This window comes from Loxodonta africana, chromosome 11 (assembly GCF_030014295.1).
Source record: "Loxodonta africana isolate mLoxAfr1 chromosome 11, mLoxAfr1.hap2, whole genome shotgun sequence".
In the NCBI taxonomy this organism is placed as follows: domain Eukaryota; kingdom Metazoa; phylum Chordata; class Mammalia; order Proboscidea; family Elephantidae; genus Loxodonta; species Loxodonta africana.
In genome coordinates, this window is record NC_087352.1 from 94,646,396 (window position 1) to 94,668,044 (window position 21,649).

The following is a 21,649-nucleotide window of genomic DNA, read 5'->3' on the forward strand; positions in this document are numbered from 1 at the left end:
GGGCACTGATGGGTGTTTTGTTTTGTTTTTTAATTTTATATGGCATTCTGCTTGTAACTTGGAATACAGGGATTAATAAGGACATACTCCTTGTCAGACAAATGACATCATCCCTCCCACCAAGGACCTGACAGATTGGTGGGTGAGAGAGATTTGCAAATGGTTTTAAAACTATGCGGTAACCATTACATCAATGATATGTGCAGGTCATTCAAAGAATAAATAACTCTTAACTTTCTCAGATTATCTATATATCTGTTTTATTCAATCAGGGCATTATGAAATTCTTGACCTCTTAGAAGGCACAAAAACAAACCCAGTGCCGTCAAGTAGATTCCGACACATAACAAACCTATAAGACAGGGTAGAGCTGCCCCATAGAGTTTCCAAGGAGTGCCTGGTGGATTCGAACTGCAGAAGGGCTTAAATAAAATTTAATCTATGAAATTCCTATTTATTTCATGTGCTGTGATGTCTCAGGTGACTGTAGATTTTCCTGGGTCATTTAAAAGCAAGAAACAAAAAATGCATGAATGACTCCCTTGCCCTTTTTTAAAAAATGTAAATTAAATTAATGTACATAGCAGATATTTATCTTATGCTCACCTAGTGTCAGGTGCTGTCTAGGTGCTGGGGTTCAAAGAGCACTGCAGAGGCTCACTCTGCTTGGAGTATCTTTGTGGTCCTTTAAGTACCTGTTTGTTGTTGTAGTTAGGTGGCGTTGAATCAGCTCCCACCCATAGTGACCCCAGGTATAACAGAAAGTAGTGTTACCTGGCCCTGCGCCATCCTCACAATCGTGGCTATGCTTGAGTCCATTGTTGCAGCCACTGGGTCAGTTCATCTCGTTGAGAGTCTTCCTCTTTTTCACTGGCCCTCTACTTTACCAAGCATGATGTCTTCCTCCAGTGTTTGGTCCCCCCTTGTTTCCGAGGAGCATGCTGGCTGTACTTCCTGTAAACCAGATTTGCTCATTCTTCTGCCAGACCATGGTATGTTCAGTATTTTTCACCAACACCACCTGATTCGGGAGTTGGCATTTACACTAAGGGCTTTCACCCAAACTAACCCCCTGGAAAAAAAGAAATGAGCAGATTAGGTCACATCCCAAGAGCCTTGCATATAAATATTTTTTGTTTGAGAAAACTGAGGTTAAAAGGTGTTGAGACCATGGGTCAAAATCACATATCTGATAAACAGTAGAATCAGACTTTGAAATCAGGATTACCTGGTCCAAGTTCTATATCACATTCATCATACCATGCTCCCTCTCTGTGAGCATAAGGTAAGCACTATCGTTAGGTGCCGCCGAGTCGGCCAACTCGTGGCGACCCCGACTCACGGCGACCCCGACTCACGGCGACCCCGACTCACGGTGACCCCATGCAGTCCTGCACCGTCCCCATGATTGGCTACAGATTAGACCGTTGTGATCCATGGGGTTTTCATTGACTGATTTTCAGAAGCAGATCACCAGGCCTTTCTTCCTAGGGTAAGAATAGCATGGAGGAGAAACATTCTGTTTTCTTCTGTGTCCCTTCGGTAGGTTTGCTGGGTGGAGAAGGATCGAAACATTAACTGACATTTCTTAAGGGTTCTTATGCGCCAGGCTCTTGTTTTAAAGATTCCTTAAATGGTTTCTTTAGTGTGAATTATATATCATATCAGTAGTTGGAAGTTTCAAAATTCTAATTACTAATGATTTTTTTCCTGGATCCATCTATTTCAGGGTCATGAATATTAAATGAAGGTTTTTTTCCCCCTGTTCCTAAATGTTAAATGTTTCATACTGACATTAAATATCATATGATTTAATGTTCTAGAATTAAAAAGACGGGGTCGTTCTAAGATGAATGAAAGTCTTTTTAAAAATATGTATGTATATATTTGGACTCCACCCCCAGGAGGTTGATACGTGGAAAAGCATGTAGTTTGGAAACCCTGGTGGCATAGTGGTTAAGTGCAACAGCTGCTAGCCAAAAGGTCAGCAGTTCGAATCCACCAGGCTCAAATTAGTTTCTCATTAAACAATAAATACACATATTGTTTTCTAACGTTGGTTGCCAGCCTCACGACATGTCGACACTCTCCCCTTCTCTACCTTGTGTTCCCTGTTACCAGCTTTCCTGTCCCCTCCTGCCTTCTTGTCCTTTCCCCGGTGCTGGTGTGCCCCTTTAGTCTCATTTTGTTTTATGGGCCTGTCTAATCTTTGGCTGAAGAGTGAACCTCAGGACTGAGATATAAGGGTGGGTTTTTTGGGGGGGCCGTACTCTCAGGGTTTCTCCAGTCTCTATCAGACCAGTAAGTCTGGTCTTTGTGTGTGTGTGTGTGTGTGAAATAGAATTTTGTTCTATGTTTTTCTCCAGTTCTGTCCTGGATCCTCTATTGTGATCCATGTCAGAGCAGTCAGTGGTGGTAGCCAGGCACCATCTAGTGCCGGACTCAGTTTGTTGGAGGCTGTCGTAGTTGTAGTCCACTAGTCCTTTGGACTTATCGTTCCCTTGTATCTTTGGTTTTCTTCGTTCTCCCTTGCTCCAGACAGGGTGGGACCAGTGGAGTATCTTAGATGGCCACTCACAAGCTGTTAAGACCCCAGACACTACTCACCAAAGTAGGATGTAGAACATTCTGTTTATAAACTATGTTATGTCAATTGAGCTAGATGTCCCCCAAGACCGTGGTCCCCAGCCCTCAGCCCAGTAATTCGGTCCCTCAGGGAGTTTGGATGTGTCTGTGAAGCTTCCATGACCTTGCCTTGGTCAAGTTGTGCTGACTTTCTCAGTATTGTGTCCTGTCTTAGCCTTCACAAAAGTTATCCCTTAAGTATTGTCTAGTTAGTATTTTTCTCTCCCCATGCCTCCCCTCCCTAGTAGCCATCAAAGATTGTTTCTTTCTGTGCATAAACGTTTTCATGGGTTTTTATAATAACTGTCATACAGTATTTATCCTTTTGTGATTGACTTATTTCACTCAGCATAATGCCCTCCAGATTCATCCATGTTGTGAAATATTTGCAGATTTCATTATTCTTTATCATTGGGTATTATTCCACTGTGTATAACAACAACAAAAAAAAAACCCAATGCCGTTGAGTCGATTCTGACTCATAGCGACCCTATAGGACAGAGTAGAACTGCCCCATAGAGTTTCCAAGGAGTGCCTGATGGATTCGAACTGCCGACCCTTTGGTTAGCAGCCATAGCACTTAACCACTATGCCACCAGGGTTTCCTCCACTGTGTATATGTGCCATAATTTGTTTACCCATTCGTCTGTTGATGGGCACTTAGGTGTTTCCATCTTTTTGCTGTTGTGAATAATGCTGCAGTGAACATGGGCGTGCATATGTCTATTTGTGTGACCGCTCTTATTTCTCTAGGTTATGTTCAGGAGTGGGATTGGTGGATCATATGGTATTACTATTTCTAGCTTTTTAAGGAAGCACCATATCATTTTCCAAAATGGTTGTACCATTTTACATTCCCACCAGTGATGTATAACACAGTTCCAAGCTCCCCGAAGCCTCTCCAACATTTGTTATTTTCTGTGTTTTTGATTCGTGCCAGTGATGTCAGGGTGAGATGGCATCTCATTGTAGTTCTGATTTGCATTTGATCGTGATCGTGAGCATTTCTTCCTGTGCCTGTTAGCCGCCTGAATGTCTTCTTTGATGAAGCATCTGTTCATATTCTTTGCCCATTTTTTAATTGGATTATTTGTCTTTTCATTGTAGAGGTGCTGGATTTTCCTATGGACTTCAGAGATTAGAATTTTGTCAGATTTGCCATGACCAAAATTTTTTTCGTAGTCAGCAGGTTCTCTTTTTACTCTTTTGGTAAGTCTTTGGATGAGCATAAGTGTTTAATTTTTATACGAGCCCAGTTATCTAGCTTGTCTTCTGGGGTTTGCATATTATTAGTTACAGTTTGTATGCTACTTATGCCACATATTAAGGCCTGTAGCACTGACCCTATTTTTCTTCTATGATCTTTATACTTTCAGGTTTTATATTTAGGTCTTTGATCCATTTTGTATTAGTTTTTGTGTATGGTGTGAAGTGTGGGTCCTGTTTCATTTTTTGCAGATAGACACCCAGTTTTGCCAGCACCATTTGTTAAAAAAGACTTTTTTTATCCCATTTAATTTACATCTGGGTTCTCAATTCTATTCCATTGGTCAATGTATCTGTCGTTGTACCAGTACCAGGCTGTTTTGACTACCATAGCTGTATAGTAGGTTCTGAGGTCAGGTAGGGCAAGTCCTCCTACTTTATTCTTCTTCTTCAATAGTGCTTTACTTATCTGGGGCTTCTTTCCTTTCCATATAAAGCTAATGATTAGTTTTTCCATCTCATTAAGGAATGCTGTTGGTATTTGGATCAGGCTTGCATTGTATTCGTAGATTGCTTTGGGTAGAATTAACATTTTCACAATGTTGAGTCTACCTAGGGTCACTATGAATTAGAATCGGCTCAATGGCAAGGGGTTCCAGATGACATGTTTAAAGTGATCAAAATGAAGTCTCATCATCCTTGCTTCTGACTGTATTTTCTCCAAAATTTATTTGTTTGTTCTTCTGGCAGTCCTTGATATATTCAATATTCTTCACCAGTACCACAATTCAAATACCACCTGTCTGTCAGTTTATTGTACTATGGTGGCTTGCATGTTGCTGTGATGCTGGAAGCTATGCCACCAGTAATTCAATGGAGCTTCCAGACGAATACAGACTAGGAAGAAAGACCTGATGATCTTCTTCTGAAATAAATATTTATGGATAACAACACAACAGTGCCAGATTTAGTGTTGAAAGATGAGCCCCCAGCATTTGGAAAGCCAACAGGTAGGCCTTCAATATGCCAGAGAGGCATATTAAAAATGAGGGGTTGCATTAAAAACTAAGAAAGGGCTCTGTATTAGGTTATTTCCTAATTGAAATAATAGTCAATTGAAATAAATAGAAGATATTTATGATATAAAGGACAGAACATCTAGAAAGAAACTCAAAAAAGACACAGAAGAGCTAAAGGGCACAATCAGCCAACTTGACCTTATAGGCATATAAAGAACACTCCACCCAACAGCTGCAAAGTACACATTCTTTCCCAACACACATGGAATATTCTCCAGAATAGACCACATCTTGGGCCATAGAGCAACACTCAACAAAATACAAAACACTAAAATAATACAAAGTATTGTCTCTGACCACAATGCCATCAAAGTAGGAATTAACAACACTATAAGCAAGGAAAAAGAATCAATTTCATGGAAACTGAATAACGCCCTGCTTAAAAACCACTGGATAATAGAAGAAATCAGAGATGGAATCAAAATATTCTTAGGATCAAACAAGAGTGAAAACACATCACACGAAAACCTTTGGAACACAGCAAAGGCAGCTCTCAGGGGTGAATTTATAGCAATAGATGCACACATCGAAAGAGAAGAAAGGGAAAAAAATAAAAATATTAGCCACACAACTTGAACAAATAGAAAGAGAACAGCAAAAGAAGCCCACAGCCACGAGAAGAAAGGAAATAATAAAAATCAGAGCAAAAATAAATGAAATAGAGAATAGAAACAATCAACAAAACCAGAAGTTGGTTCTTTGAAAGGATCAACAAAATCCACAAACCATTGGCCAAACTGATAAAAGAAAAATAGGAGAGGACACAAATAGCCCAAATAGGAAATGAAATGGGGGACATTACAACAGACCCAAGTGAAATTAAAAGGGTCATAACAAAGTATTATGAAAAACTATACTCCAAAAAATTTGAAAACCTAGAGGAAATGAACAAATTTCTAGAAACACACTACCTACCCAAACTAACACAAAATGATTTTGAAAATCTGAACAGACCCATAATAAGAGGAGAGATTGAAAAGGTAATTTAAAAAAAAAAAAAAAAAACTCCCAACAACAAAAAAACCCTGACCCAGATGGCTTTACTGGAGATTTCCACCAAACATTTGGAGAAGAGCTTACACCAGTAATATTCAAACTATTTCAGAACTTAGAAATGGAAGGAATACTTCTGAATTCATTCTATGAAGCCAGTATAACCCTAATACCAAAACCCCGGAAAAGACACCACAAAAAAAAGAAAATTACAGACCAATATCTCTCATGAATATAGATGCAAAAATTCTCAACAAAATTCTAGCCAATAGAATTCAGCATCATATCAAAAAAATAATACACCACAACCAAGTAGGATTTATACCAGGTATGCAGGGATGGTTCAACATTAAAGAAAATCAATCAATGTAATCCACAACATAAATAAAAGGAAAAAAAAGAATAACATGATCATCTCAATCATCACAGAAAAGGCATTTGACAAAGTTCAACACCCATTCCTGATAAAAACTCCCAATGAAATAGGTATAGAAGGGATATTTCTCAAAATAATAAAGGGCATCTATGCAAAACCAACAGCCAACATCATTCTTAATGGAGAGAGGCTGAAAACATTCCCCTTGAGAACAGGAACAAGACAAGGATGCCCTTTATCACCACTTCTATTTAACATTGTGCTGGAAGTCCTAGCTAGAGCAATAAGTGAAGAAACAGATATTAAGGGTATCCAATTGATAATGAAAAAGCTAAACTGTCCCTATTTGCAGATGATATGATACTATACATAAAAAACCCAAAAGACTCCACGAGAAAACTACTGCAACTAATAGGAAGATTTAGCAGATTAGCAGGATACAAGATAAACATACAAAAATCAGTTGGATTCCTATACGCCAACAGAGAGAATGGCGAAAAGGAAATCAGGAAAACAATACCATTTATAATAGCCCTTAAAAAAATAAAATACTTGGGAATAAATCTAACCAGGGATGTAAAACTACAAAACTACAAAACCCTACTGCAAGAAACCAAAAGAGATCTACATAAATGGAAAAAACATACCATGCTCATGGATAGGTAGACTCAACATTGTGAAAATCACAATTCTCCCCAAGGGATTTTCAAATACAATGCAATCCTGATCCAAATACCAACAACATTCTTTAAAGAGATGGAAAAACTTATCATTAACTTTATATGGAAGGGGAAGAAGCCCTGGATAAGTAAAGCACTATTGAAAAAGAAGAATAAAGTGGTAAGACTCGCACTACCTGACCTTAGAACCTACTATACAGCTACAGCAGTCAAAACAGCCTGGTACTGGTACAACGACAGATACATTGACCAATGGAACAGAATTTAGAACCCAGGTGTAAATCCATTCACCTACGATCTTTGACAAACATCCAAAGTCTATCAAATGGGGAAAAGGCAGCCTTTTTAACAAATGGTCTTGGCAAAACTGTATGTCCATCTGCAAAAAAATGCAACAGGACCTATACCTCACACCATATACAAAAACTAATTCAAAATGGATCAAAGACCTAAATATAAAGCCAAAAACTATGAAGTTCATAGAAGAAAAATAGGATCAACGCTACAGGTCCTAATACACAGCCTTAAAAGGAAATAAACCACAACCAACAACACAAAAATTCTAGAAGATAAGCTAAATAACTGGGGTCGTCTAAAAATTAAACACTCATCAAAAGACTAAAAAAAGAAACTACAGACTGGGAAAAAAAAATTAGCTATTACAAATCAGACAAAGGTCTAATCTCTAAAATCTACAAGAAAATCCAACACCCCTACAACAAAAAGACAATACAATTAAAAAATGGGCAAAGAAAATGAACAGACACTTCACCAAAGAAGACATTCAAGGAGCCAATAGGCACATGAGGAAACACTTGCTATCACTAGCCATTAGAAAAATGTAAATCAAAACCACAATGAGACACTATTTCACCCCAGCATACTAACACAAATCAAAAAAACAGGAAATAGCAACTGTTGGAGAGACTGTGAGGAGATCAGAACTCTTATGTACTGCTGGTGGGAATGCAAAATGATACAACCAGTCTGGAAAACAATATGGCACTTCCTTAGAAAGCTGGAAATAGAAATACCATATGATCCAGCAATCCCACTCCTGGGAATATATCCTAGAGAAATAAGAGCTGTCATGCAAATAGACATATGCACACCCATGTTCATTGCAGCATTGTTCACAATAGCAAAAAGATGGAAACATCAACAGATGCACATCAACAGATGAATGGATAAACAAACTTTGGTACATACATACAATGGAGTATTACCCAACAATAAAGGACAACAATGAATCCGTGAAGCATCGCATAACATGAATAAATCTGGAGGGCATTATGCTGAGTGAAATAAGTCAGTCACAAAAGGACAAATATTGTATGAGACCACTACTGTACTGAAAAGGTTTACACACAAAAAGAAACAATCTTTGATGGTTACAAGGGAGGGGAGGGGTGGGGATGGAAAAACCCTAAGTAGACAATAAATAAGTGGCAACTTTGGTGAAGAGTAATATGGTACACAATACTGGGGAAGCCAGCACAACTTGTCCAAGGCAAGGTCATGGAAGCTCCCTAGACACATTCAAACTCCCTGAGAGACTGAATTGCAGGGCTGAGGGCTATGGGGACCATGGTCTTGGGGAACAACTAACTCAATTGCCGTAACATAGTTTATAAAGAAAATGATCTATGTTCTACTTTGGTGAGTAGCGTCTGGGGCCTTAAAAGCCTGTGAGTGGCCATCTAGGATACTCCACTGGTCTCACCCCTTTGGGAGCAAGGAAGAATGAAGAAAACTAAAGATACGAGGGAAAGATTAGTCCAAAGGACTAACGGACCACATCTACCATGGCCTCCACCAGACTGAGTCCAGTACAACTAGATGGTGCCTGGCTACCACCACTGATTTTTCTGACAGGGATCACAATAGAGGGTCCAGGGCAGAGCTGGAGAAAAATATAGAACAAAATTCTAACTCAAAAAGAAAGACCAGACTTGCCTGACAGAGACTGGAGAAACCCTGATAGCATGGCCCTGGACACGCTTTCAGCTCGGTAATGAAGTCAGTCCTGAGGTTCACCCTTCAGCCTAAGATTGGACAGGCCCATGAAACAAAACAAGACTAAAGGTGCACACCAGCCTTGGGAGAAGGACTAGAAGGCAGGAGGGGACAAAAAAGCTGGTACTAGGGATCTCAAGGTTGAGAAGAGAGAGTGTTGACATGTCGTGCGGTTGTTAACCAATGTCATAAAACAATATGTGTACTAACTGTTTAGTGAGAAACTAGCTTGTTCTGTAAACCTTCATATAAAGTACAAGAAAAAAAAAAAGATATTTACCATAGACCTCAAGCTCTGTTGTGTTTATCTTGCAATCCTTTAGGATGCTTTTAGTGTTATATTTCACTGGAACTTAGAGCCAACTCTTGCTGCTGGGTGATGTGTGTTCTGTGCCATTACTTTGAGGTCTTTTGGTTGTTCCAAGCATGCATCTAATACTGACTACTTGTTACAGTTTTCAAAATGTTGTAGCATTATAACTGCCAACACCTTAATGCTTAACTATGCTCAGTTTAATACTTACTAATGTTCAGTGGAAAAATTACTGTTACTAAGTTTTGAAACTCTTACAGATAGCATGTTTGATGAAACGTGTGTAGACATTTGAGCAAGACAAACCCGGCTTTCCATTCTGGCTCTCATTTGCTAGCTGTAAAATTTAGTGTAAGTTATCTAATAACCTCTCAATTTTCTTATCTTTGAGATGGGATTAATAAACACATAGGGTTTTGTATTCAATGAAAAAATGTGTGTGCATCGTTATTGTTGTTGCTAAGCTAGCTGTCATTAAATCAGGCCCGACTCATGATGACCCTTTGCACATAGAATGAAACACTGCCCAGTCCTGGGTCATCCCCGTGATTAGTTGTGGATCAGACTCTTGTGATCCATTGGGTTTTCATTGGCTGATTTGCAGATGTAGATTGCCAGGCCTTTCTTCCTATTCTGCCTTAGTCTGGAAGCTCCACTGAAGCCTGTTCAGTATCATAGCAATGTGCCAGCCTCCACTGACAGACAAGCAAGGCTGCACATGTGGTTCACTGATGGAACTCGAACCCAGGTCTCCCACGTGGAGGACAAGAATTCTACCACTGAACCACCAATGCCTCATGTGTGTATTACCAGTACCAGTGGCCGTGGAGTCACTTCTGACTCACGCCGACCCCACGTGTGTTAGGGATATTAACCTGGTTACCAGCAGGCCTTGAAGCTACATGTTCCATGTTGATATGCTGAATGGGAGAGGAATATCTTTGTCCTAGGATTCAAGAAAAGGCCCAGAGGCTCATGCTGATGGACCCACCGGCTTAGGTCCCATGCTAAGTCCTGACCCAAGCAGTGAAGCTAGGGGAATGTGATGTGCTACCTGGCTTAGCCCAACCGATGCCTGCGCTATGCCTTGAGGAAGGGAGGAAAGTTTCCCCAAAGCAAAATCAGGGGGGCAGGAAAGCCCACCAGTGTCCACTGTAGTCAAAACACAGTGTTGATACTTAATAAAATTCGCTTCCCTTCCTGGTCCCCACACCACACTGGGGCCCAGTATCTTAACTCCTGTTTTTTGATGCAGTGTCACAGGGCATCTGCCTAGCAGATAGTGCTCCATTTGTCGTCTGCCGTCACCTCAGTAACATTTGCCACCAGCACTCAAAGGCCACAGAGTCCCCTTCCTCTGAGGGCCACAGGTGCTGCCCTGTGTTTCTCTCACCGTACCTTTTCTCAGTGGGCTTAACGCGCATTCCTTCAACAGCCTGCCAGGGCAATTTTACCACAAGGGAAGAGGATCTATGCAAAGATACTTCAAACCCAGTGGGTCATTAGAGCTGCCGCAATTTAATACGCAACTCAGCTTGACTTGTTTTACAGCTATTTTTAACCATTTTCTTCATCCATCTCCCAGATTTGCCTGATCCACTTAAAACTTGTAAACCCCTTTGAGGCCACAGACTGTTTTATAAATTACTGCTGGATTACCTGGCACCTGCTATGTTGCTAAGTACACTGTCCAAAACCAAATCCACTGCCGGCAAGGCGATTCCAACTCATAGACACCCTGTGGGACAGAGTAGAACTGCTCCATGGGGTTTCCAAGGCTGTAATCTTCATAGAAGCAGACTGCCACATTCTTCTTCCAAGGAGCAGCTGGTGGGTTCAAAGCGCCAGCCTTTTGGTTAACAGCTGAGCACTTTAACCCCTGGGCCACCAGGACTCCTAAGTACACTGTAGATACCTCTAAGCATGTGTGGATGAGAATAATTATATAGGGTCACAGTGAACAAAGCACCATTGCACTCCGCTGTTGGCAAAGTTCTCGTCTTTCCAGAGCGTTTAGAAAGGTTATTTGGAGGGAGATGCGGCAAAGGGTAAAAGCCTTATTTAAAAAGAGGTGGGTAATTACTCTCATACTTAAAAGGTAATTTTAAGGAATCTGAAGGAAATTAAGTTTTACACACACTCCGGGCTTCAAGGGGAGTTACGAAGGACGGTTGCCAGGGAAATCATCCCCTGATTGGAAGGAAAATGGCAATCACACCTGGGGATCTGCACGCTGTATCTCTGTAATTTTCCTATTCTTGCTCTTTTTTCTGCTTTTGCTATGAGAAGAGCAAGCTAAAAGACTACAGGGACATTTGTGCCAAGTCACATTTGTCAAGTTGAAAGCTGTGTGTCACAGAAAAGCAGTTCTCCCAGCTGCAAAGAAGATGCAAAGGAACCCAGCAAGCAGGATGCTGAGAGCTCGCTTATAAGTGCTTAGGAGGTTCGATGTGACAGCCATTCCTGCGAGAAGCTGTAAGCAATTAAGACGTTAAAATCTGGGGTGAAGCCTGCTTGCAAATGCTGAAAGGCCGCGCTTGCAAGGTGTGGCCGTCCTGTAAGTCTTCTACTCCCCAAATACAGCTGAGAAGGGAGCCACCAAACTGTGAAACAGCAGACGCTGTTCATAATTATTTTAGGTGTTTATTATTTTAAATCCTCTTTTAACAGTGCTACCAAATAAGTGATAATATTTAGGCTTAGTTCAATAGTCATATAATAACATTACAGTTGAGTGGGATCATGCGCTCCGTTCTCTTTTTAGTTCATTCATTCATTCACTCAATCGACATACATTCATCAGAAGCAGGGTGATACCATGAAAAGCTTCGGTGTCAAACAAATGCAGACTCTTACTAGTTATTACGACCTTGGAGAGGTCATTTCACCTTTTCGAGTCTCAGTACTGCAGGATTAAAATGGAATAATAACGCCTATACTATAGGACTGCCGTGATGATGAAAATTAAGTACTATGTACACAGCTCTGAACCCTTTAAGGGTATTCTGTGTCAGATCCCTAGCTCACCTTTTATGAATGCAGGCTCTCTTCCTCCATTTCGCCTATTTCCTATTTTCTCCTATTTCCTCTTTCTCACAAAGCTCAACCAATCTCCTTCATATACCTGGTGGCTTTCATTTAAATTGCTTAGGGAAAAATAAATAGTTGCTGAGAGGTAGCCTTGCAAATATAAACCAATTAGTGATAGCCACCATATTAATCAACATTCTGCCTTGCTAGGTTGTCTTTATTTCTACCTAATCAACCAAATACCTAAGTTGTTTCTCCCAGCTTCCTTGGTTCCTGATAAAATAGACCTTAGCCTTCCAAATCCAGTCGCCATCTGGTCGATTCCGACGCATGAAGGCCTCATGTGTGTCAGAGTAGATCTGTTCTCCACAGGGTTTTCAATGGCTGGTTTTTCAAAAGTAGATTGCCAGGAGTTTCTTCCAAGCCACCTGTGGGTGAATTCAAACCCCCAATTTTTTGGTTAGCCATCAAACATATTACCGTATTTTTACCCAAATAATGTGCACCTTCTACGTTTGTTTGCCAGCTACTCCCTCCCCCCACTGAGGTATTTTTGTAAGCACCACTATCCCTTTTTTTTTTTTTTTCACATGTTGCTGCAATGCCTCATGAAAATACCTCTTGAGGGGGAGGGAGCTGTTGGCAAACAAATGTAGAGGGTGTATGTTATTTTCGTATTTACGGTAACCATTTGCACCTACCAGGGACTCCACCTCAGCCTTCGGTTGCATCCATTTTCCTCCTGACTCTGTGTAGCCCAGATCTGTGCACGGAATTTCCTCAGCCTACCCTTGTATATCTTAGGACAGGACATACGTTCCATTTTAGGTGTCCCAGCTTTCTAAGAGTCTTCATTTCTCTTGTGGCTCTCAGACTTCCCAAAATCTCACACACCTCTATCACTCCAAACCTCCCTACCCAACTTCCCACCCTGAGGTGACCTGCCCTTGAGAGTCCTTCACACATGGCTTCGTCTCCCAGCCACCGCTGACACAGAACGTCTGACTAATTCTTTAGTTACGCTTTGACAATCGCAGTCCAGCCAAACAGTACTCAAACCACATGTGCTTTTGAAGAGCCTTTTTATAAATAAGCATTCCCATGTCTGAAATAGCATTTCTTGTTGCTTTTATTTCAAGGCATTCCATTATTTCAAATCAAATCTATTATTTGTTTTGGTTTTGTTTTTGTTTTCCCTCCAGACAGACTTTTCTTAAAAAATAAAACCAGTTGCCGTCATGTCGACTCTGACTCATGGCGACCCCACATGTGTCATAATAGAACCGTGCTCCATGGGATTTTCAATGGCTGACTTTTCAGAAGTAGATCACCAGGCCATTCTTCCGAGGTTCCAAAATAACAATTGTTCTCAAAAGACAACCAACTTTGGTGAGGATAAGACAGTGCATAATACTGGGGAAGCCAGCACAATTTGACCAAAGCAAGGTGATGGAAGCTTCATAGACACAGCCAAACTCCCTGAGGGACGGAATTACTGGGCTGAGGGCTGGGACCATGGCCTCAGGGGGACATCTAGCTCAATTGGCATAACATAGTTGATAAAGAAAATGTTACACATCCTACTTAGGGTGGGTAGTGTCGGGGATCTTAAAAGCTTGTGAGCGGCCATTTAAGATACTCCACTCTTTCACTTAAAGCACAATAAAAATTATTATATAAAAAAAAATGATACTCCACTGGTCCAACCCCACTGGGAGCAAGGGAGAATGAAGAAAACCAAAGACACAAGGGGAAGATTAGTCCAAAGGACTAATGGACCACAACTATCACAGCCTCCACCAGACTGAGTCCAGCACAACTAGATGGTGCCCAGCTACCACCACCAACTGCTGTGACAGGGATCACAATAGAAGGTCCAGAACATAGCTGGAGAAAAATATAGAACAAAATTTTAACACAAAAAACAACCAGACTTACTGGTCAGACAGAGACTGGAGAAACCCCAAGAATATGGCCCCTGGATACCCTTTTAACTCAATACTGAAGTCACTCCTGAGGTTCACCCTTCAGCCAAAGATTAGACAGGCCCATTAAACAAAACGAGACTAAAGGGGCCCACCAGCTGAGGGGCAAAGACGAGAAGGCAGAAGGGGACAGGAAAGCTGGTAATGGGGAACCTAAGGTGGAGAAGGGGAGAATGTTGACATGTTGTGGAGTTGGCAACCAATGTCACAAAACAACACGTGTACTAATTGTTTAGTGAGAAACTAATTTACTCAGTAAACCTTCATCTAAAGCACAATTAAAAAAAAAAAAAAAGAGCCTAAACACATCTGTATGAAACAGGAAAGTATAAAAAGTGATCCAGAATAACTGAAAAAGGAACAAATAAAATTCCTAAATAAAAACTATAATAATCTCAATTAACAATTCAATGGATATGTTTGGCAATACATACAATACTGAGAGAATTTGTGAACAGGAAAAAAAAAAAAAAGACAGCCTAGATCTGAATATGCGGGGGAATGATCTCTGGACTGTGACTGGCAGCCCCTACTTAGGCACTGAGTCACCTTGAACTAGTTACTTATCTCTCTGGACTCCAAAGTCTTTATTTGACCAGCTGGAATTACAATACTCCTCTAATCTCACATGGTAGTTGTAAGAATCACAAAACAGTATATTAATTTATGGTTTTGACACAGATTCTTGAGACAGACGAGTGCTGCTCTTAGTGAGTTGCCCGTACTCAATATGAACATTAAAACCAAACCAAACCTGTTGCCATAGAGTTGATTCCAACTCATGACAACCCCACATGTTTCAGAGTAGAACTGTGCTCCATAGGGTTTTCAATGGCTGTAATCTTACCGAAGCAGTTCGCCGGGCCTTTCATCTGCAGTGCTACTGGGTGGATTTGAACCGTCAGCCTTTCGGTGAGTAGTTGAACACAAACCATTTGCACTTCCCATGGACCTGAAAATATGAACATTAAGTTTTGTAATTACTTTCCCAAGGATACACACATTTCTTGTTCTTATTTTCATACCTATTTTGTAAAAGAGTATTTAATTAATTTGAAGACATACTTTTCACGTTTTAATATCTCTGTTATTGGGATCCATTTTACAATCGATGGAGTGTCAGATTTTAATTGGGATGGCCGCCATCTATCCTTGCCATGTCTTCTCATAAGACTTTTAGGATCAAGAGACTCCTGGCCAAGAAACAAAAGCAGAATCACCCCACTCCCCAGTGAATTCAAATGAAAACTGGTAATGAAATCAGGTAGAACTCCAAGAGGAGACACTGGAGAAGAACCAAGCTGGGTCTATAAGGAGCCCCACATGTGGTGGCACCCAGATTTACCCCTCTGTCAGGATCACTAGCATTCTACCATATCAAGTTGAAAATTTCACCACAATCTTTACAATTGAACACGTGTTGGGAAAGTTCTGGTTTCTTCCTTTATTTTATGCTCCCACATTATGAGCTTGACCCCACTAATAAATGTGTGAGAACTTTGTTTTGAAAAAACAAATTTTCTCAACAGACATCAGTTTTTTCTTAATTGTACAAAAAAATATATCTTTTTTTTTTTACATTGATTTTAACTGAGGTTTTTTACATATTCGGTAAAATATGGCACTTTGATCTTCAAGGAAAGCGGAAGATGGGTAAAATATACAACAACTAGTCTATTCAAAATGAAAACTTTATTAACCAAATAGGGATAGGACCCAAAAAAATCTACAAAGTATTTAAGACACTGAGAACAGACACTATTACTTTAAATCATGCACCTTGTAAAAGCTCCCTTTGGCAAAAGATTTTTAAGGGTCCCTAGTTGTTTGTCCTATATCAGAAATCTAGGCAATGTATATGTGGCTTGTTCTTTAAGCAAAATGAACTTACTTAGGAAATTTACGGCTTTAAGTACTGGGATGATTCACTTTTTGCAATACTGCTCACCTTTTGACTTTAACAGAAACCCTGGTGACATAGTGGTTAAGAGCTATCGCTGCTAACCAAAAGGTTGGCAGTTCAAATCGACCAGGGGCTCCTTGGAAACTGTATAGGGCAGGTCTGCTCAGTCCTGCAGGGTTGCTATGAGTTGGAATCGACTGGGCGGCAATGAGAGAGTTTTTGTTTTGTTTTGTGTTTTACTTTAAAGACGTAGAAATCTTTCTCTCTAATCAGGTATTGTTTGACTTGAATTACCATGTAACCTTGATTTTCATTCCTTTGGGATAGCCACACACACACATCTCTAAGATTTCTTTAACAAACAATTGCCAAGGAGTGTTTTAGAGTCAAAAAAGGCCTATAGCTGACTTTAATGAGCCAAAAGCAAACCCATTTTTTGAGTCCTTGGGTGGCGCAGTGGGTAAGCACTGGACTACTAACTGAAGTGTTGGCAGTTCAAATCCTCCCAGATGCACCTTGGAGGTTAGGCCTGGCTTGGGTTGCTGTGAGCTGGAATTGACTCAGTGGCAGCTAAAAACAACATTCAAGACCTTAGACTGAAACAGATTGCATACATAAACAAATAAAAAAATAATAGTACAGTCTTGTTTTCATGTGAAGACACTGCCTCTATAGCTAAGAAATCTTGGTCTTGGCCAGCCTAATTTCCTTCAAAAGTCAGTAATGAGATATGATTATACTTTTTGTTTGAATAAGTATGGTGAAAAGAATACAACCCTGACACACACCTTTCCTGACTTTAAACCACGCAGTATCCCCTTGTTCTGTTTGAACAACTGCCTCTTGATCTATGTATAGTTTCCTTATGAGCACAATTAGGTGTTCTGGAATTCTCATTCTTAAAAATGTTACCCATAATTTGTTATGATTCATACAGTCATATAATCCAAGAAACTGGACTATATGAAGAAGAACAGGGCATCAGGATTGGAGCAAGACTCATTAACAACCTGGGATATGCAGAAGATACAACCTTACTTGCTGAAAGTAAAGAGGACTTGAAGCACTTATAAAGAAAATCAAAGACCACAGCCTTTAGTATGGATTACACCTCAACATAAAGACAACAAAAATTCTCATAACTAGACCAATAAGCAACATCATGACAAATGAAGAAAAGATTGAAGTTGTCAAGGATTTCATTTTACTTGGATCCACCATCAACACCCATGGAAACAGCAGTCAAGAAATCAAAAGACGCATTGCACTGGGCAAATCTGCTGTGAAAGACCTCTTTAAACTGTTGAAAAGCAAAGATGTCACCTTGAAGACTGACCCAAGCCATGGTGTTTTCAGTTGCCTCGTATGCTTGCAAAAGCTGGATGATGAATAAGAAAACTGAAGAAGAACTGACGCCTTTGAATTGTGGTGTTGGCAAACAATATTGAATATACCATGGACTGCCAAAAGAACGAACAAATCTGTCTTGAAATAAGCACAACCAGAGTTCTCCTTAGAAGCAAGGATAACAAGACTACGTCTCACATACTTTGAACATGTTATCAGGACATGTTATCAGTCCCTGGAAAAGGACATCACGCTTGGTAGGGGGGCAGCAAAAAAGAGAAAGACCCTGAATGAGATAGATTGACACAGTGGCAGCAATAATGGGCTCGAGCATAACAATGACTGTGAGGATGGCACAGGACCAGGCAGTGTTTTTGTTCTGTTGTACATAGGATTGCTATGAGTCGGAACCAACTCGATGGCACCTAACAACAACATACTTTTTGTTTAATTGTACTTAACCGTTTAAAATATAACTTTAATTAGACAGCCTTTTTGAAAATAAGAAAACTCATGCCTAGAAGGGTTACAGACACACAGGAAGTGACAGAACTAAGAGTAGGTGTTTAATTGTTTATTAAATAATGTATTGTACTGCTTTCTTCAATTCTAATTTAGGCACATAAAGCTATAAACTTCCCTCTAAACACTGTTTTAGCTGCATGCCACAAATTTTGATGTGTTTTATTTAAACTGTCGTTCAGTTCAATACAGTTAACTGTAGATTAAAACACTAGCATTATCTCCTGAGGGACTTATTCTGTATGGCTTTAGCTCACAGACCTCCCAGAGCTACTATGCCCCTCTTTCAACTGAGTCTGAAAAAACCTAGAGGGAAAAACAAAAACAAAAGCTAGCAGTAGCAGAAAATTGTCTACTTCCAAAGGTTCGAGAACAAAGATGTTTATCTTTTATTGCCATTTTTCTTCTCATAGAGGAGATGTATATATATATATATAAACACTGGTGACATAGTGTTTAAGAGCTATGGCTACTAACCAAAAAGTTAGCAGTTCAAATCCACCAGGTGCTCCTTGGAAACTCTGTGGGGCAGTTCTACTCTGTCCTATAGGGTTGCTATGAGTTGGAATTGATTCGACAGTAATGAGTTGAAAGATAAATAAATAGGTAGGTCGATCAGTCAATAGATAATATTTTCTATGTATAATTACCTATGTATTCCATTTACATTATATTCTTATACTAGAATATCTACTCTAATGAATAAAAGAATATCAGCTAATATGCTGCTGCTTTTTAATCCCCAAGATATTTATGGTGCTCCGTGATCAGCTGCTAACCAAAAGGTTGACATTTCAAATCCACCAGCTGCTCCTTGGAAACCCTATGGGGCAGTACTTCTCTATCCTATAGGATCACTATGAGTCAGAATTGACTCGATGGCAACAGGTTTGGTGTTTTTGGTTTATACTTAAAAAGTGTCCATGAACAGACAGGCTTCTAATTATTATTCTCAGATTTGATTGTGCTTTGAAGCTCACAATCTGCATTGCCACACATGCCTATTCATTATACATGTATTATCATTCCCATTTTACAGATGGAAAAGCTGAGTCACAGAGGTGCAGTGTCTTATCCAAGCCACACATTCATTCATTCATTCCTTCAGGGACATGTTTGCCTACAAACTTATTACATTTCTGGCACTGTACTAGGAATACAGAGATAAATAGACACTTGCCCCCCTTCACCTTTCCCTACCCGCCTCTCCCCCACTTCTGTGACTGTGAGCTAGACAGAGTAGAGCCTTTATGCAACCCAGGTCCCCTGACCCCAGCCACCAGCTTTGAGAGTCCTCATGTATGTGGAGGCTAGGGACAAGGTTTCTAAAAAGAATCTTCTCTGAATACAAAAATTGTTCCCATGGAAATTCCTTCCCCCTAAGATTTCTGCTTTGTGAGCCAAAAGGAAGCGAGGTTGCCCAGGGCTGCAGCTTGGTGTCTCTGTCCTCCGGAATAGAAGACAAAGAGCCACCAGCACAGAGAGCTGTATCTTGCTTCTTAATGGGGGATTCTAGCTTTAAAATGACAGGAAAAGGCAGTGTATTAGGAATTTAACTAGGGTTTTGATTAACGTATTTCCATTATTTCTGTCCATCCATTACTAGTGAAAATTGAGAGCAAGCATCAGTCTTCTGGGAAAACCAATTTTATCCATAGTTAGGGCACATCTCTGTATTCGGTCCTGGGCTGGGAGCTGGGATTCATGCAGAACACATAAAACAGCAATTTAGTGAGCGCTTCTGTGTGCTTTCTGTGCACTATCTCATTTAATTCACACAGAATTCTATGGAGGGAAACAGACAAGGAAACTGAGGCACAGGAAGCTAACTAACTTGTTTAAGGCTGTAACTAGTAACTGGCACCACAGGAACTCAAGCCAAGGCAGTCTAACAGCAAAGCCCATGCTTCTAACCTTTGGCAATACTGCTCCCCACAATTTCATCAAGCTTACAAAGCAGCTGGAGAGATGAAACCAAGGCACATAAAATAAGTTGTGTTTATAAAATCCATTTTATGATTATGAAAACAAGTACTCAGCATGGTCGTAGATCAGGGGTTGGCAAACTGCTCCTGTGGGTCCTAAGTCTCTGTCACAACTACACAACTCTTCCCCTGTAGCTGAAAACCAGCCAACGGCAATATACAATAAATGGGCATGGCTGTGTGCCAATAAAACTTTATTTACAAAAACAGACATGGGGCCAGATTTAGTCTGCAAGCTATGGCTGACCCCTTATGTAGATGATAGATGCTTTAGATTTTAGGAAAGGAAAAGATCAGTTTAGACTGGAGCAGTTGGAGGGAACTTCAGGAGGCCTGAGTTCAGCTTGAAGTGGACATGAGACAGGCCTCCAAGATCCCACGTGATCTGGCCCCATCCCCCTCTAGCCTCTCTGCGTATCACTTGCTCAGTACTTTCTAGCCATGCTGGCATTTTTTTCCCTGTGCTTTGATTACACCAAGCTAATTCTTACTCCAGGGACTTTGCATTGGCCGATCCTTCTGCCTACGAGCCCCTCCTTCACATCTTCCCAAGGCTGTATCCTTGGTCATCAGATCCCCTCACAGATATGACCTAGTTGGGGAGGCTTCTCTGAGGAACAGTAAAAGCAGCCCCAACCACCGCTCTCTGTCACATCACCCCATTTTATTTTCCTCAGAGTATTTACGCTATCCAAAATTGTCTGTTCCTTTACCGGTGTACTCATCTACCATCTGTCTTTCCCTGCTCTCCTTCTAGAATGTGAGCTTCATGGAATGGCGCCATAGTTTGGATTGTTCTATATTTGTTTGATTTCTCTCTGTCCCCAGCTCCCAGTCCATGGCTGGCAAATAATCAAAAAATACTTGCAGAAGTAGAGAAAGAAGCCAGGGAGAGAAGGAGGCTTAAAGAGAAACTATAAGCATGCCACATTCGGTGCTGTTTTGTTGTATCCTGGCTGTGACTGAATAGACTGTTGCCCTCATTTTTTTTTTTTTTTTCTCATTAGAAAGGCCAAACATCAGTGCCTATGATGCTGTTTCCATTAAAAAAACACCCTCATCCTGGAATAAGAGGAGAAAGCCACTGGTTGTGTTGTTTCTTGCTCAGGGGTCAGTCTTTGGTACTTATGAACAATGACACATGGTTAAATTATAGACTGTACCTGAAATAGAAAAAAAGCACACTAACCCTCAATTTGTTTTATCAAAAATAAAGCTCGCTATTGGAGCAGCTAAACATAAGCATTAAACAAGTAAGCCTCATTTTCTCTAATCCATAACTATTTATTAGATTGCTTTTTTTTTTTTTTTTTTTTTAATGTTTTTTGTGTCCAACCACCTCCTAGGCTGGTGCAGACAAGCAGGATATTAGGCTGGCCTAGCCTCCACAGGGCCCAACTCCTTTCCTCTGTGTTCCTGTTCCCCGCTTCTTACCAAAGCCTCCGATCCCTTCAACCTCTGTGCCAGCCATAGAGAGGGCTTTCTCAGACAGCTGTGAGGTAAACCTCTCCTTTGGGTTTCCCTGAAGCAGAAAGACACAGCAACCTTTGACTAGCTCCCTATAGCAGCTACGGCCACACAATTGACCT

The 21,649-nt window shown here is 40.5% G+C and overlaps 1 protein-coding gene and 1 pseudogene across 1 annotated transcript in view; both read left to right on the forward strand.

Annotated features, from left to right (window-relative positions):
* The window catches only part of LOC135232869 (disks large-associated protein 1-like), a 192,142-nt gene that overhangs the window by 53,848 nt on the left and 116,645 nt on the right, over positions 1-21,649 (forward strand). The gene's annotated exons all lie outside the window — the stretch shown is intronic.
* LOC100659889 (large ribosomal subunit protein eL39-like) lies at positions 15,461-15,844 on the forward strand (annotated as a pseudogene).